This window comes from Grammomys surdaster, unplaced genomic scaffold (genome assembly GCF_004785775.1).
Source record: "Grammomys surdaster isolate TR1022 unplaced genomic scaffold, NIH_TR_1.0 125617, whole genome shotgun sequence".
In the NCBI taxonomy this organism is placed as follows: Eukaryota; Metazoa; Chordata; class Mammalia; order Rodentia; family Muridae; genus Grammomys; species Grammomys surdaster.
The window spans coordinates 1765167-1780252 of NW_021620459.1; positions in this window are offsets into that span (position 1 = coordinate 1765167).

The following is a 15086-nucleotide window of genomic DNA, read 5'->3' on the forward strand; positions in this document are numbered from 1 at the left end:
CCGCCCCCCCCGCGCCCCCCGCCCCCGGCGGGCCCGCGGCCCGCCCCCCGCCCCCGGTGGGCGGGCGGGTCGGCGGGAGGGAGGGAGGGAGGGAAAATATAAAGAGAGGAAGGAATTCCCGGGCTCTTTCTTTTTCCTTTCTTGTTTTCATGGTACTGATGAACTCCAGCAAGAGTTGAGAGCCAGTCTCAGAACAATCTCATCTGGATTTAGTATTTAACTCTCAAACTTTCAGCTGATCTTTACTGCTGATGTTCATGTGATTTATCATTAAACAAACAAACAAACAAATTGGAGAAAAAAATTAATGGTTTGTCATGTGATATCTGAATACACATAGGGTCTCCAGTTCACTGTTTCTCGGCTAAAGGGATTGAACATTCTGCTCAGCATATGAGAATGAAGATGGGTACAGTCCAGTGGCTGCCCTGAAGCTGTTTTAGAATGTGGATGCACCCAGATAAGTACCATGATGTGTGACAATCAGGACCCTGCCATGTGATCATGGCACAGTGAAGTCCATCTTGTGAAATAGAGGATGACTAGCCAGGGAAGTCCTGGAAGAAGTGATATCTAAGCCCTGGTATTAACCCCTCTGGAGCTGTCACAGTAAATATCATAAGCTGGATGGCTGATCAGTGGTACTGATGCATTGCCCTACATCCCTGGGGAATACTGGAAAGTCCAAGGTAAAAGTACTAGAAGAGTTGAAGTCTGCTGAGAACACAGTTCCTGGATCATTCATAATGCCTGTTCTGTGTCTCACATGATGAAAGGCAGATGGGTCCCTTGGGCCTCCTTTATGAGGGCACTAATCCTGCTCATAATAGTTGTCTTGATGCAATAATCATATCCAAAGGCCTCAGACCACCTAGTAGCATCATATCTGGGAGTGGGACTTTATCATGCAAAAGTGCAGAGGACTCATTTAGGTCACAGCTGCCTCTAAAGATTTCTGTCCTTTCTGCACTCACTGCCAGGCCACAGTCAGGCCACACCTTTGTGTTCTAAACTGTTGGTCACGACAAGCTCTGAGCCCTTAAGCCCTGCTTGTTCTGCCTCTGTTCTATCACTGTACTCATCTCTCTTTACTTCCATCTAAGATGGTAGACTGCATTCTGACCACTCCACATGATCCTTTGTGATCAAAGAGGAAAGAGAACACAGATGCCCACTGCAAACGATTAGGAGAATCTGGACAAAGAGAGAGAACAGTGAGCTACAAGTCCAGTAAGAGACCTTATTCCCCAACCCAAATAAAGTGGAGAAGAGACTGAGGAAAAGAGCTCCACATTATCCTCTGACCTCCAGACATGCTGTGCACACCTGCATACACCACACACATGTACACACATTTAAAATTTAAAATGTGTACGCCTCTGCAACATCTCCTCCAATTCAGTGTTCCTAGCAGCTTTATTCCTAATATCTAAAACCAAGGGAAAATACAGTTGATTAAGTGAATATTTTAACTGTGGTTCATTCCACAGTATTCTACTCAGCAATAAAAACAGACAGATTATTGACACACAATCTGGATAGACTTCAAAGATAGCATGTAGAGAGAAAAAAACAAACCTAATGATTAATGCTATATGATCTTATTTGCATAAAACTGTTGGGATTACAGAACTGTACACACATTGGTTTTAAGTTTATGAGTGAGTTAAAAGGACTGGTAATAGAGAAATGTCAACAAAGTATTTTGTTTTTACAAAGATAAAATTTTAATTAGGTAAGGAGGAGGTATGTTCGTATGAATGAAGACACACTTGGAGTCCAGAAGAAGGGTCTGATACCCTGAAAGTGGAGTTACAGGTTGGTTGTGAGCCACTTGACACAGATGCTGTGAAATGAGCTCAGGTCCAGTAGCAAGAGTTCTTTACCCCTGAGCCATCTCTCCCAGCCCCCAGCATCAGGGACAACATTGATGTTCTTTAGCTTCATCTGGATGGTGTTTTGTATCTACACATGAAAAAAAATTATACAGAAGTCACACATATGTATAAGAGAATGTATACAAGGTGAAATCTGAATAAGAATGTGGGTTGGACTTGTGGTAAGTATCTGGTTTAGATATTGCTTTCAATTTCATAATGATCTACATTTAAAAAAAACCCAAAGACAACCACATTATCAAACATCTCCCTGTACCACTAGCCATCCTTGGAAGAGCCAGTCATCAAACAGAACCAAAAGTTTACTACTTGTCTTCAACCAAATTCATCCTGGCCAGCCTTTTATCCCACATGTATACATGAGACAGTGCCTCCAACTGCCCTTGATGAGGAGGAGTAAATGCAACTTCCCAGTTGGAAAATCCTAAGTATAGCTAGAGATTAAAGAAAGGGTTTAAAACTCTAAAAACAACCACAGAAGCCTAGTGGTAGTGGCAAACACTATCTGAGGAGGCAGAGGCAGGCAGATCTCTGACTTTGAGGCCAGCCTGGTTTACAAGGTGAGTTCTAGGACAGTCAGGACTACACAGAGAAACCACATCTTGACAAAGCCAACCAACCAACCAAAACACCAAACAAACAACAAAACAAAACAAAAACCCTCAGATCATTAAGAAGTTTGATATTTGAGGAATGAAAGAATTTTCTTCTGGGTGGCCAAGCACAGTAAGACATAAAATCTGATTATAGATGAGAGCATTGTTCACTGATTCATCAAATAATCATTAACTATAACATCCTTCCACTTGCATGCATGTGTTCTTCAATCTACTTCATTTTTATTAAGGAGAACAAGTAAATACCAATGCAGACACAGGAGGTAATTCATGTACTCTGCTAATTGTTCCTAGATAGATGTGTGATCACTCTCTGGCTTCTTATTTCATAAGAAGCGATATCAAAGAAAATATGTTTATGGACTAATGATTTAATGATTATAAATTATTACTATGTTTTCCCTTTTTTATGCCCTCTGGAAATTATTCATACACAGCTTCCCCCACTTGCTCTCAATTGTATTTTGAAGTAGTAGTGACAACTACATGAAGAAAAGAACAATGTCACCATTCCAACTGAGTCCGTGTGCAATGCCATGCCCACCCAGAAAAGATAAGACCAGACCTCTGGTCAGGGCATCTGATCCAAACTACGTTTCTTTGTACAGTAGAACATGTGTTACGAAGTCACTCCAAACATTTGGTGTAGCTTTCAAACTCATTGGTTAATCTTAAACAAGCTATGACTAGATTTTCTTTGCTCTTCAATCTCCTTGGTAGTTTGTGAGTGGGAGAGTCTTTCTAGAGCCTATCTTGGCACCTGCTGCAGTGTGGGATTTAAATAGACGGTACTCCACTCTCCTTCTCCCTACACTATTTTTTTTGAAGCACAGGAACTGAAGCATCTATCCCACCTGCTAATCCCACAGCCAGCTTTCAAACCTCTGACTCATGTCACTCAAAGCATATTTCAAGGAAGCCTGTTCTCTAGGCCAGTGTAGTCCAGAATTCCTGATCGTGTCAGATGTGTCTGGCTTCTATGCACCTGAGATTCAGTTGACAAACTCCCTAAGCTTGCGTACTTTAATGTTTGTAGCCATCCATAATTAGAAACCCACTCCCACCCGTGCTTTTTTATCTTTCTCTTGTGAAAACTCATTGTAAAGAAGTATGGTCTGATGTCATGCTCAGGATCCATGTTGTGTTTCAGACTTAGGAAGCATTTTTTTCTCCCTGTACTAAATTGAAAGCTGACCTTGGCAGTGTTGGATGAGGTTAGCAACCTATACAGATGTGTATTTTTATATCCTTAAAATCTCAGTCATCTAAGCCAATGAATGAGTGCTATCCTCGTTTCAGGGTAGAATCCAAAGAAAACTTAATGCCTTGAAACCATATCATAGGAATGAGTTTGAGAGGGAGAGTGCCTACCCCTGTCAATACTCTTAACTCCAAAAGTGTGGTCATCGGTATCATTTCCAGCCTGTAAGTGTCCACTTTATTCAGCACTGATGTCTAATGATCTTAGTCAGTATAACTGGGGAGAGCACTGACTGCCTGAGATGTACCAGGAGTCCCTTAAAAATCAACATGGAAGCCATGCCAACCTTCTGTGGATCAGCACAGACTTGGCTAAGTTGGCCAATCATGTGACAGCTTTGTCTGAGTGGTAAGCTCTCTGCAGTGCTTGATCTGACATGGAATTGAGAAGTTTAGATATTAGGTCTTGTGTTCTGTTTACAATTTGTGTCTCTCTATGACTTAAGACACATCACCCTCTGAGTGTGATGCCCATTCTGAGTCTGGAGACAGCTTTGGGCTTCCTTGAGTCAACTTGAGAAATTGCTGTTTGCCAACACAGCCCATACAGCAGCTCCAGCAGCTCTTGTAAACAGGTACATTTTACATAAAGTATTTTCTTTTCTGTTTCCTGACCTAATGTGGCCTTTAAGAAATGAGTCACTATCTCATCTTGACTAAATTATTACTTTTAAGAGGGAGAGGCACTGGTGAATGATCCTAGAGAGAACACTGGACCCAAGTCAAGAAAGGGTCATGCATCGGCCGAGGCCACAGAAGTTCCAGAGGTGTGGCTGTCTGGGGCATTCCTGGGCACAGGAGTTTGGTTGCCTCCCTTTCCAGTTGCAGTGCTGCTTTCCACTTGATGCATTGTCTCACTTTCATTAAACCATTTATGTGTACTACTTAGGAGCCAACTTGTCTTCTTATTAATGGAAAATACGAAGTGAAAGCCAGGAAATATCCAACTGTTTATCCACTTTCTTTCTTCACCCAAATCAACTTCTCTACCACTGCCCACATAGACATAACAGAAATTCATATAGCAGCGCATACTGAAATCTCATCTTTTTCTTAGCTATTGTATGTCTGTAGTCTATTCATTTACTAAAGGGTTTCCTTCCTCCATACTTTCTCTCTATGTCAGAACCTTTAAGATAATACAGAATGGAGGATCTCTACTCAGAAAACTAGAGGCACTGATTCATTTGAACCATAAAAATTTGAGTACAGAAACACCAAGCAAATGGCCCTATGGACTAGTTCAGTTTTTCTGTTACTATGATGACCACCATGACCAAAAGTAAGTTAGGGGAGAAAGAGGTTCATTTCATCTTATAGTTCAGTTCATCATTTTAAGAAGCCAAGGAAGGAGCTAAAGACAGGAACTGATGTAAAGACCATGGAAAAGCACAGCTTACTGGCTTTTTATCATGGCTCACTTAGTCTGTTTTCTTATATCACCAAGGACTACTTGCCCAGGAATGGCACTGTCCACTGTGAGCTGGGTCCTTCCACATCAATCATTAATCAAGAAAATGTTATATAACCTTATCTATGGGTCAATCAGAGGTGGATATTTTCTTAGTTGAGGTTCCCTCCTCCCAGATGATTCAAATTGATCAAAACAAAACCACCACCATCACCACTACCACCACCAACAACAAAATTGGCTAGCATACCCTATGACCTTGTAAAAAAGTATCCTTATTCTCTTTCAATCATACTTATAGAATATGCATACCTAGCCCATTCATTCTAGGCCTCTAGGACATCTTTAAGAAAACACAACTTTTAGGAAAACCATTTCAAAAGCTAACTTAAATACTATACCTGAGTTCTGAATCAGAAACTCGATGTTTGATGTTTAAGCAGCTTAGTTTTGAATAAACTTTATAGAGGCTTCACTTATTTAAAAAAAAAGAATTAGGCCTACATGTAATTTGTCTTAATGGAACATATAAAAAGTAGTGAATGAAAAGGCCTCCATGGGTAAAGTCTAGGGATGTAACTTAGAGGGAAGGGCATATGAAGGGGTGGAATAGGAATCTATGGAGGAGGGACGGTTCTTACAGCTAATGTATGATAGTTGGACTCTCACAAGTGCTCTGCAGACTAAATGCTGGCTCTTAGCTGAGGTGTGCTATTTTACTTCTTAAAAGAACCAAGAAATGTGAGTTATTAATCTAATATGCCATCATTTAATATTTTAACTAACTTTTGAAATTCTGTAATAGTCTCCTATGCCCAGAGGTTTGCTGCATTCTATTCTATCTCTTAGCCACATAGAAAATATGACATTTTCATTTTTTTCCAACTATTATTTTCAAATTCCTCATTCGAAACCCATTGTTTTCCTCTGTTTTCTTTTTCTCCAGCCTCTCTATATGTTGGAAACTTTATGCTCATACAAAACACAGGGCCTCAAATCAGAAAACTAGAGGACAATCTTTCATTGACTGCTTGGAAGGCAAGTTCTAAATTCACTTGGATATTCATAGGACACAATCCTCAGAATCTTGCTTCTTATTTCAAAATTGGATTTCCTATTGGTCTTTTGGAGTGAAGTCTCCCACCCAAGTAGAGCAGAGCTGAGGCCTGAAGAGGTGAATTGAAGAATTCTTGTCCACAGGAGTTTTCTCTGTGAGAGGAAGAACACTTCCCAAGTAGATGGTCTGTTTAGTGAGCTCTTGAATCTTTGATTTAGTCTAGAAAGACATTTTTAGACTATACTTTTAGTAGATCTTCTTAACCAAAACTCATTTTACTTGAAACTCCTTAGGAAAAGAAAGAAACCAACAGCCCCGTATTTGGACTAAAAGTCTTCCAAATGAAGCTGCCCTTGCTGCTAGCTGAGGAGAATGTATCTGTGATTGGTGACCCTTGTAACCTGGAGTACTCCCCAGAAAGAGAAATAAAAGAATCTTGTTTAAATGACCTCTATCTCTAGATGATTTGAAATACTTTGACAGATCTATATTTTTATTTCAAGAAAGAGAAGAAGAAAAATAATTCAATCAGAAAAGCCCATCTGTTACTAATCGATACTCTTGCTGGAGAATTAAGATGGTCTCTCTCCCCCCTGAAATCTACTGATAATTTTAAAGTCCTATGTCATTCATTGAGATCAGATGCACTTACTCAGCATCGGGCCTGGGAATTACATAAATAATAAAGTCCTCAAGGCTGATGGCATGAGAGCTGTGGAATGTGTAACAATATAATCAGGAGAGAAATCTACTTCTAACATAAAGCATGCCAACACTGGGAAGTAAGATGGACTGCAAATCCCTTTGTTCTCTGAGGCCAGACTGTTCCAGGGTGAGGGCTTTTCCTGGTGTTAAATCTTTTCTCTTTTATCTGAGGTGATGTCTTATTTTCTTTGTTTATAGCTTTGGAAGTTGTTATAACAAGACACATGAAAGAGATGTGTGAGCAAGAACCAAAGGCTAAGTCAGCGCTCACCACCCAAGGCATGCACAAATGGAGCCAAGAAGTTTTTAACCTGACTGTCTCTTAATCTTTTCCAGTGTCTATGGGTGACCGTTTTTTATTGCTGAGATTAGCTGAAGTCTATCAATTCTAAGACCGCAGCTCAGCCCAATGCCCGTCAGCCTCAATCACCAAACAGTACAAGAGTTCCAGAGCACCTCGGAGCTGTGATTACATTTCACAACCACGGCACTGAAGTCCATGAACTGACCTAAGCCCCCAGAAATTCAAAATACAAGAGAACCTGAATGAGAGCCATGCCTTTTGTTTTATGCAAAACTGCCAGCTGTATTATTCACTGGTCCCCAAAGTCCAAACAGAGCAGGGAGTTGAGCTCAGCAGGGTGGCTGGAATGCTTATGTGCACCTGACCACCTGTCCTTGACCTGTTCCTAGATGCAAAGATTTTTATTAGAACCTCATTATTGAAACCTTATTTATTGCTGGCATTTCATTTGCATATTATCAAGGAATGCCATCAGATTTGTCTGTTTGTTACCAAAGATGAACTTATAGATGTCTTTTGGTCTATTAAGGAAGTCATCTGGAGGAAATTTCAGAGAGATGCCAAAAACCTTTGATAGCTATGTTTGAAGAGCAAAGAAAAATGATGGTGTTTGCTTTGTGACTCCCAGAAGGCTCAACATTAAAGGGAAAAGATGATTTTATAGCAGAAGAAGATATTGACACTGTCCCCTGTCCCACTGAAGGCATAAACACAAACCTGGGTCCAAGAAAGCCTGTAGGCCACTCCAGTTAGGGAAGCAGGTAGGCTAAGTGCAGATCTTACCTCTCCCTCCACTCCTCCGAATCCAGTTCTCAAGTCTCATTCTCAGGTCTGCAGCAAACCACTGCTGCATGTCCCACTTCCTCTCTGTCATCATCTCCAGTGGATCATACAGATCTTCATCTCCAAACTTTCTTTCCCCTATTCATTGCTCTATCATCCCCCCAACTCCTACAGTGATCTCCTGGGAATCCTCAGGCCACTTCAGCTATGAAACAGGTAGGCTAACTGCAGATTTTCACCTCTCCCTCCATTCCTCCAAGTCTGATCTCACATTCTCACCTCCAGTTCTTTACCAGACCTTCTTCTGTGGTCTTTCCTCACTCTCCAGTAACCATGCCTAGGAAAGAAGCAGATCTCACTGGAACACCCTACTTTCCTCAATCCTGTGGAGCTTCTAATCCACCTACCAGCCCAGCCCAATATCTAAATGTTAGCTCTCAACACTGACAAGCACATTTTACCTGCTTTATTGGTGGCATTTTATTTGCATGTTATCATAGAAAGCTATAAAATTAGAATAGTCTTTATGAAAATGAAAGAGGTTCTTAAAGAGGAAATGAATAAGCATCTGATAAAGAAATCTGTAAAGACACAAACAATAGAAGGAAGTGAATCAAACCTGAAAGAAGACATAGAATTAATGAAGAAAACCCAAACTGAAGAAAATCTGGAAATAGAAAACTTAGAAACTCAAACAGGAACCTCAGAGGCAAAATGCAGGAACAGAAAGCAAGAGATACAGGAAAGATCTTCAGGCATTGAAGACACAATAGAAGACACAGCCACCTCTCTCAAAGAAAATGTTAAACCTAAAAAGTTCCAGTTACAAAACATCTAGGAAATCTGGGACACTATAAAAAAAATCTAAGAATAATAGAAAAATATAAATAAAGGAAGGAGAAGAAATTCATATCAAACAACAGAAAATATTTTCAACAAAATTGTAGAAGAAAATTCTTCTAATCTTAAAAAAAGAGATACCTATAAAAGTACAAGAAGCATACAGAACACCAACTAGATTGGGTCAGAAAAGAAATTATCTTTAGCAGATGATCTAAATACTAGTCATACAACACGAAGAAAGAATATTAAAAGCCGCAAGAGAAAAAGGCAGACCTCTTTGAATAGCATCTGACTTCTCAAGTGGAGAGTCTAAAACCCAGAGGGGCCTGCACAGAAGTTATAAAAACTCTTAAGAGATCACAATTGACAGCCTAGATTATGATGTTCAGTAAAACATTCAATAAAATAGGTGCAGAAAGATATTCCATAATAGAGCTAAATTTAAACAATCTCTATCTAAAATACAGTCCTACAGATAGCATTAGAAAGAAAAGTCCAACTTGAAGAAGTTAGTCAGATTCAACAAACACAAGGAATAAATAATCCCAGAATAGCAAATCAAAAGAGGGAAAATGAAAACAAATATGTGTATGCATACACACAGGGACACAAATACACACACACCACCACCACCATCACCACAGCAAAACAAGAATCAAACAACAATAACAATAATTTATTGAATGTTTTACTGAACATCATAATCTAGGCTGTCATTTGTTATTGATATCCCTCAATACTAATGTCTCAATTAGCCAATAAAAAGATACAGACTAATAGAATGAACACAAAAGTGGGATTCATCCTTCTGCTGCATCCAGGAAACACATCTTAATATTCATGGACATCATCTCAGCGTAAGTAGATTAGAAAACATACTCCATGCAAATGAACCTAAGAAGTAAGTTAGTGTAGCCATTTTAATATCTGACAAAATAGACTTCAAACCAAAACTATTCAGAAGAGATAGGGAAGGAGACATACTCATCAAAGAAAACTGCCAAGTGGACATTGTAATTATTAACATTTATATACCAAGACCAAGTTCACCAAAGCTCATAAAAGAAACACTGCTACAGCTTAATCACATATTGACTCTTACACACTGATAGTGGGAGACTTCAATGCCCCACTCTCAGCAACAGAAAAAAAAACTCAAAAAAGAAACTAACAAGAGAAATGCTGGATTTTATGGATAGTATAAACCAAATGGACCTAACAGATATTTACATATTTATAGAAGATTTCACTAGGGGAAAAAAATATATACTTTCTTCTCAGCACTCATGAAACTTTCTCTAAAATTGACTGCTCACTCATACACATAGCAAGTCTCAATATACACAGGAAATTAAAATAACACTCTGTATCCCATCTGATGAATTTAAAGCAGGATATCAACAACAAAAGGCTTAAAAACAGGGAAAGTGAACAACTCACTACTGAATGAAAAACGAGCCAATAGAAATTAAGAAAGAAGTTAGAAGGCATCCTAGAATTGTATGAAAATAAATTCACAACATTCTCAAACTGACATGTTACAATAAAGTCAAGTCGATAGCACTAACTGCCTAAATAAAAATATTGGAGTGATCTCATAATAGTCATTAAACAGCACATCTGAAAGCTCTATAATAAAAGAAGAATTCACATCAAAAAGGAGTAGATGGCAAGAAATAATCAAACTCAGGGCTGAATCAATGAAATAGAAATGAACAAGTGGGATAAAAGAATACACAGACTCAATGGAGCAAAGAGTTGGTTCTTTGAAAAAATAAACACTATTGACAACCCTTTAACCAAATTAACTCAAAGACAGAGAGAATGTCCAAATTAACAAAACCAGAAATGAAAAGGGAGACATTACAACAGACATCAAGGAAATCCAGAGGATCAAAAGGACAGACTTTAAATCCAATACTCCAACAAATTGAAAAAGCAATAGTAGATGAATAATTATCTTGATACACTAAACAAAGTTAAATTAAGATCAGATAGTGTATAAAAAATAAAATAAAACCATGATCAAGCCCTTTTTGTCCTGGGAATACATTTATTCCTGCCGATTGTGTTAACACTTTTTTTTTAAACAACATCAACATATTGGCAGCCAAAGTACATGGCTTGAACTTGAAACTGGACCCCCAGACAAAGTTATTAAATTAACAGGCTGGCAAGCCAAGGACAGGTAAGATTCTGCACAGAGCCTTACCAACCTAAGACAGAAATGTATTGCTTTTGATATTGCATATTCCATGACAGGCAAGGAAGGCATTCTTGCTAGAATGACCTAAGATAGGCTCAGTCTTGTTAATAAAATAAAAAAAAGCAGGAGATGCAGAAAGCCTTTGGGGCTGCCTGGCAAGAATCTGACATGGGCCAATGACAAGGAAATGGGTTGCTTGGCAGGAATATGACATTGGCTTCAGACAGGAATCTGATATTAGGCTAGAACAAAGAAGCAATTTCAGGTTGGAATCTAAATCTTAGGCTAGAAGAAAGAAGTAATTTCAGGCAGGAATCTAAATATTAGGCTAGAACAAAGAAGTAATTTCAGACAGGAATCTAAATTTTAGGCTAAAATAAGGAAGTAGGCTTCAGACATGAAAATGACCTTGGGCTAGGACAGGGAAGTAGGCTCAGATACTTTGGTCATCCTGATAAGCCCTTAGAAACAGTGATCATGGGAGTGTTCATGTAATTGGGTTTAATGGCTTTCTTTTTCTTTGACTATTTGTGTTTATTGTCTTGCTTGTTCCTTTACTATTTGCATCTATTGTATTGCTAGACCCTCAACCTAGAACTTACCTTAACACATGCATGTAATTAAAGTGGTATAAAAGCATAAAGGAGGAAGGGGCCTGGGGTAGGGGTTCCTAGGAAGGGGAAATGGGGAAAGAGGATGACATCTGTATTGTAAATAAGTAAAATATCCAATAAAAATTTAAAAAAGAAAAACCAAATAACTCCTAGTGAAATGAAAACACTTCTCAAAAGTCTACAAACCAAGCAAAAGCCCAAGGCCAGATGTTTTATCACAGAATTCCACCAGACTTTAAAAGAAGAGTTAATGCCAGTACTCCTCAAATTATTCCACTAAACAAAAGCAGAGGTAACATTACTCAATTTGTTGTATTAGCTCACAGATATCCTCATACCCAAACCACATAAAGACTCAACAAGGAATTACAGACCAATTCCCTTTATGGAGACAGATGCAAAAATTCTCATCAAAATACTTGTAGACCAAATTCAATAATATGTCATAAAGATCATCCACTATGATCAAGTAGGCTTCATCCTAGAGATGCAGCGATAGTTCATCATATATAATGTAATCCACCATATCAGTCAACTAAATGACAAAAGCCACGTGAGTATCAGTCTCATTAGATGCAGAAAGGGCCTATAAAAAAATCCAATAACTCTTTAAGATAAAGTTCCTGATGAGATACAAGGTATACACCCAAACATAATAAAGGCAGTTAACAGCAAGTCCATAACGAATATCAATTTAAATGAAGAGAAGCTCAAAGAAATTCCACTAAAATCAGGAACAAGGCAAGGTTCTCCACGCTCCAAATTTAGTAAATATAGTACTTGAAGTCTTAGCTAAAGCAATAAGACAACTGAAAGGGAGCAATGGGATACAGATTGGAAAGGAAGACATCAAAGCATTCTTATAAATGACAGACTAGAAAGAAGTCAGGGCAACAGTACCTTTCACAATAACCTCAAATAATACAGAATACATGATAAAAATTTTAAGACAGTGAAGAATATAACAGAAGATAGAAAGATTTCCCATGTTTATTAGAATTAATATAGTAAAAATGGCCATCCTGTCAAAAGCAATCTAGACAGTCAATGTAATCCCCATCAAAATTCCAACGCAATACTTCACAGGTCTTCAAAGGACATTTTTCAGCTTTATATGGAAACATGAAAATTCCAAGGTAGCTAAAACAATCCTGAATAAAAGAACTGAGGTATAGCTATCTCCGATTTCAAGTTGTACTACAGAACCATAGTAATAAAATCCAGCATGATACTGACACAAAAACAGACACATTGATCAATACAACCAAGTTGAAGATGAAGACATAAAACCACATACCTATAGACATCTATTATATACATATCATAACATATATGTATAATATATAAATATGTATCATATGTAAATGTATACTATATAAATATGTATTATGTAGGTATATGGCAGAAATCCACAGTGGTAAAAAGACAGCACCTATAAGAAATGGTGCTGGTCAAACTGGATGGCTGCATGTAGAAGAATATAAATAGATCCATACTTATCACCCTGCACAAAATTCAACTACAAATGGATCAAAAATCTCTACATAAAACCAAATGCACTGAACCTGATAGAAGAGAAAGTGCGGAATGGCCTTGAATGCATTGGCAGAGTCCTTCAGAACAGAACACCATTAGCACAGTCACCAAGATCAACAATTAGTAAATAAGACCTCATGAAACTAAGAAGCTTCTGTACTGCTAAGGGCACCATCATTCAGAAAAGGCAGCAACCTACAAGATGGGAAAGATTTTTTTTTTTTACCAATTTTATATCTGAAAGAGGGCTGATATCAAAAATATATAAAGAAATAAAAAAATGATATTGAGAAAACAAATAATACAATTTAAAAATGAGGTATGGATCTAAGCAGAGAATTCTCAAAATAAAAGCCCAAATGTCTGAGAAACACTTAAAGAAATGTTAAATACACTTAGTCATTAAGGAAATGCAAAAATGCAAACAAAAAACTCTTTGGAATTTAATCTTACACACATCAGAATAGCTAAGATTAACAACACAAGTGACATGGCTCATTCTGCAGTGGGTGTAGAGCAAGGGGAACACTCATCCTTGATGATTGCCATTCTTAGGCATATACCCAAAAGATGCTTTATCATACCACAAGGAAACTTGCTCAGTCATGTTCATTGCTGCTCTCTTCAGAATAGCCAGAAATAGGAAACAACCTAGATGTCTTAAAATCGAAGAATGGATAAAGAAAATGTATCTATTTGCACAGTGGAGTATTATTTAGCCATCTAAAAAGAATGACTTCATGAAATTTGCAGACAGTTGGGAAGAACCAGAAAAAAAAAATCATTCTGAGGTAACCCAGAATCAGAAAGACAAATATAGCATATATTCATTTACATGTTGATATTAGCTATTAAATCAACCATAACCAAGTTACAATTCATAGACCCACAGAAGTTAGGTATAAAGTAAAGGATTAGTGGGCACATCTGAAAACATTGCAGTCATTTGTGCAGTCAAGGTTAGTTGGTCCTGATGTAGAAGTTACTAAAAAGATGCTTGGTACAGAGGCTAAATCATACCTGAAGACCACAGTGCAAGGGCGATGAAAGAAGCTTCCTCAGGATGTGGAAGCAGGCACCATCTGATTTATTTTAAATCTTTATTATGTAACCATCTGTGGTAGTTTGAATAGAAATAGTCCCCATAGACTCATGTGTTTGAATGCATGGTTACCAGGAAAAAATACTATTAAAGGGTATGGCCTTGTTGAAGTATGTATAACCTTGTTGGAAGAAGTGTGTCACTGTGGAGGCAAGTTTAGAGGTTTCCGAAGCCCAAGCTAGGCCTAGTGTCTCACAGTCTTTTCCTGATGCCTGCAGATCCAGATGTAGACCTCTCAGCTCCTTCTCCAGCACCATATCTGCCTGCATGGTGCCATGCTTCCTGCCATGATGATAATGGTCTAAACCTCTGAAACTGCAAATCAATCCCAATTAAATGCTTTCTTTCATAAGAATTGCTATGGTCATGGTATCCACAGCTGTGGAACACTAAGACACCCTTCAATCATTCTCCTAGCTAGAACATATGAATGAGAGCTCATGAGAACTTTACTCACCTCATTTATCCTATCAGTCACCACAGAGAATTCCGATATTACCAATATCTGGACTATTCAATCAATATTACTTTCTGTGAGGGACTGCAAGTTTGTACTGGCCTACCCAAACTCCTCTCACCCTCTTATGTCTGCCCACCTCCAGATAACCAGCTATCTTTGTCTGACTTTTAAAGTGGTCTCTAAAATTTGCTTTGCTTTGCTTTAGGATTAAATGACCTAAGAAATAGATGGGAGGTGTTTAGTGTGTCTGTTTGTAACTCTGTCTTAAACGATACCTTCAAATGCAGACA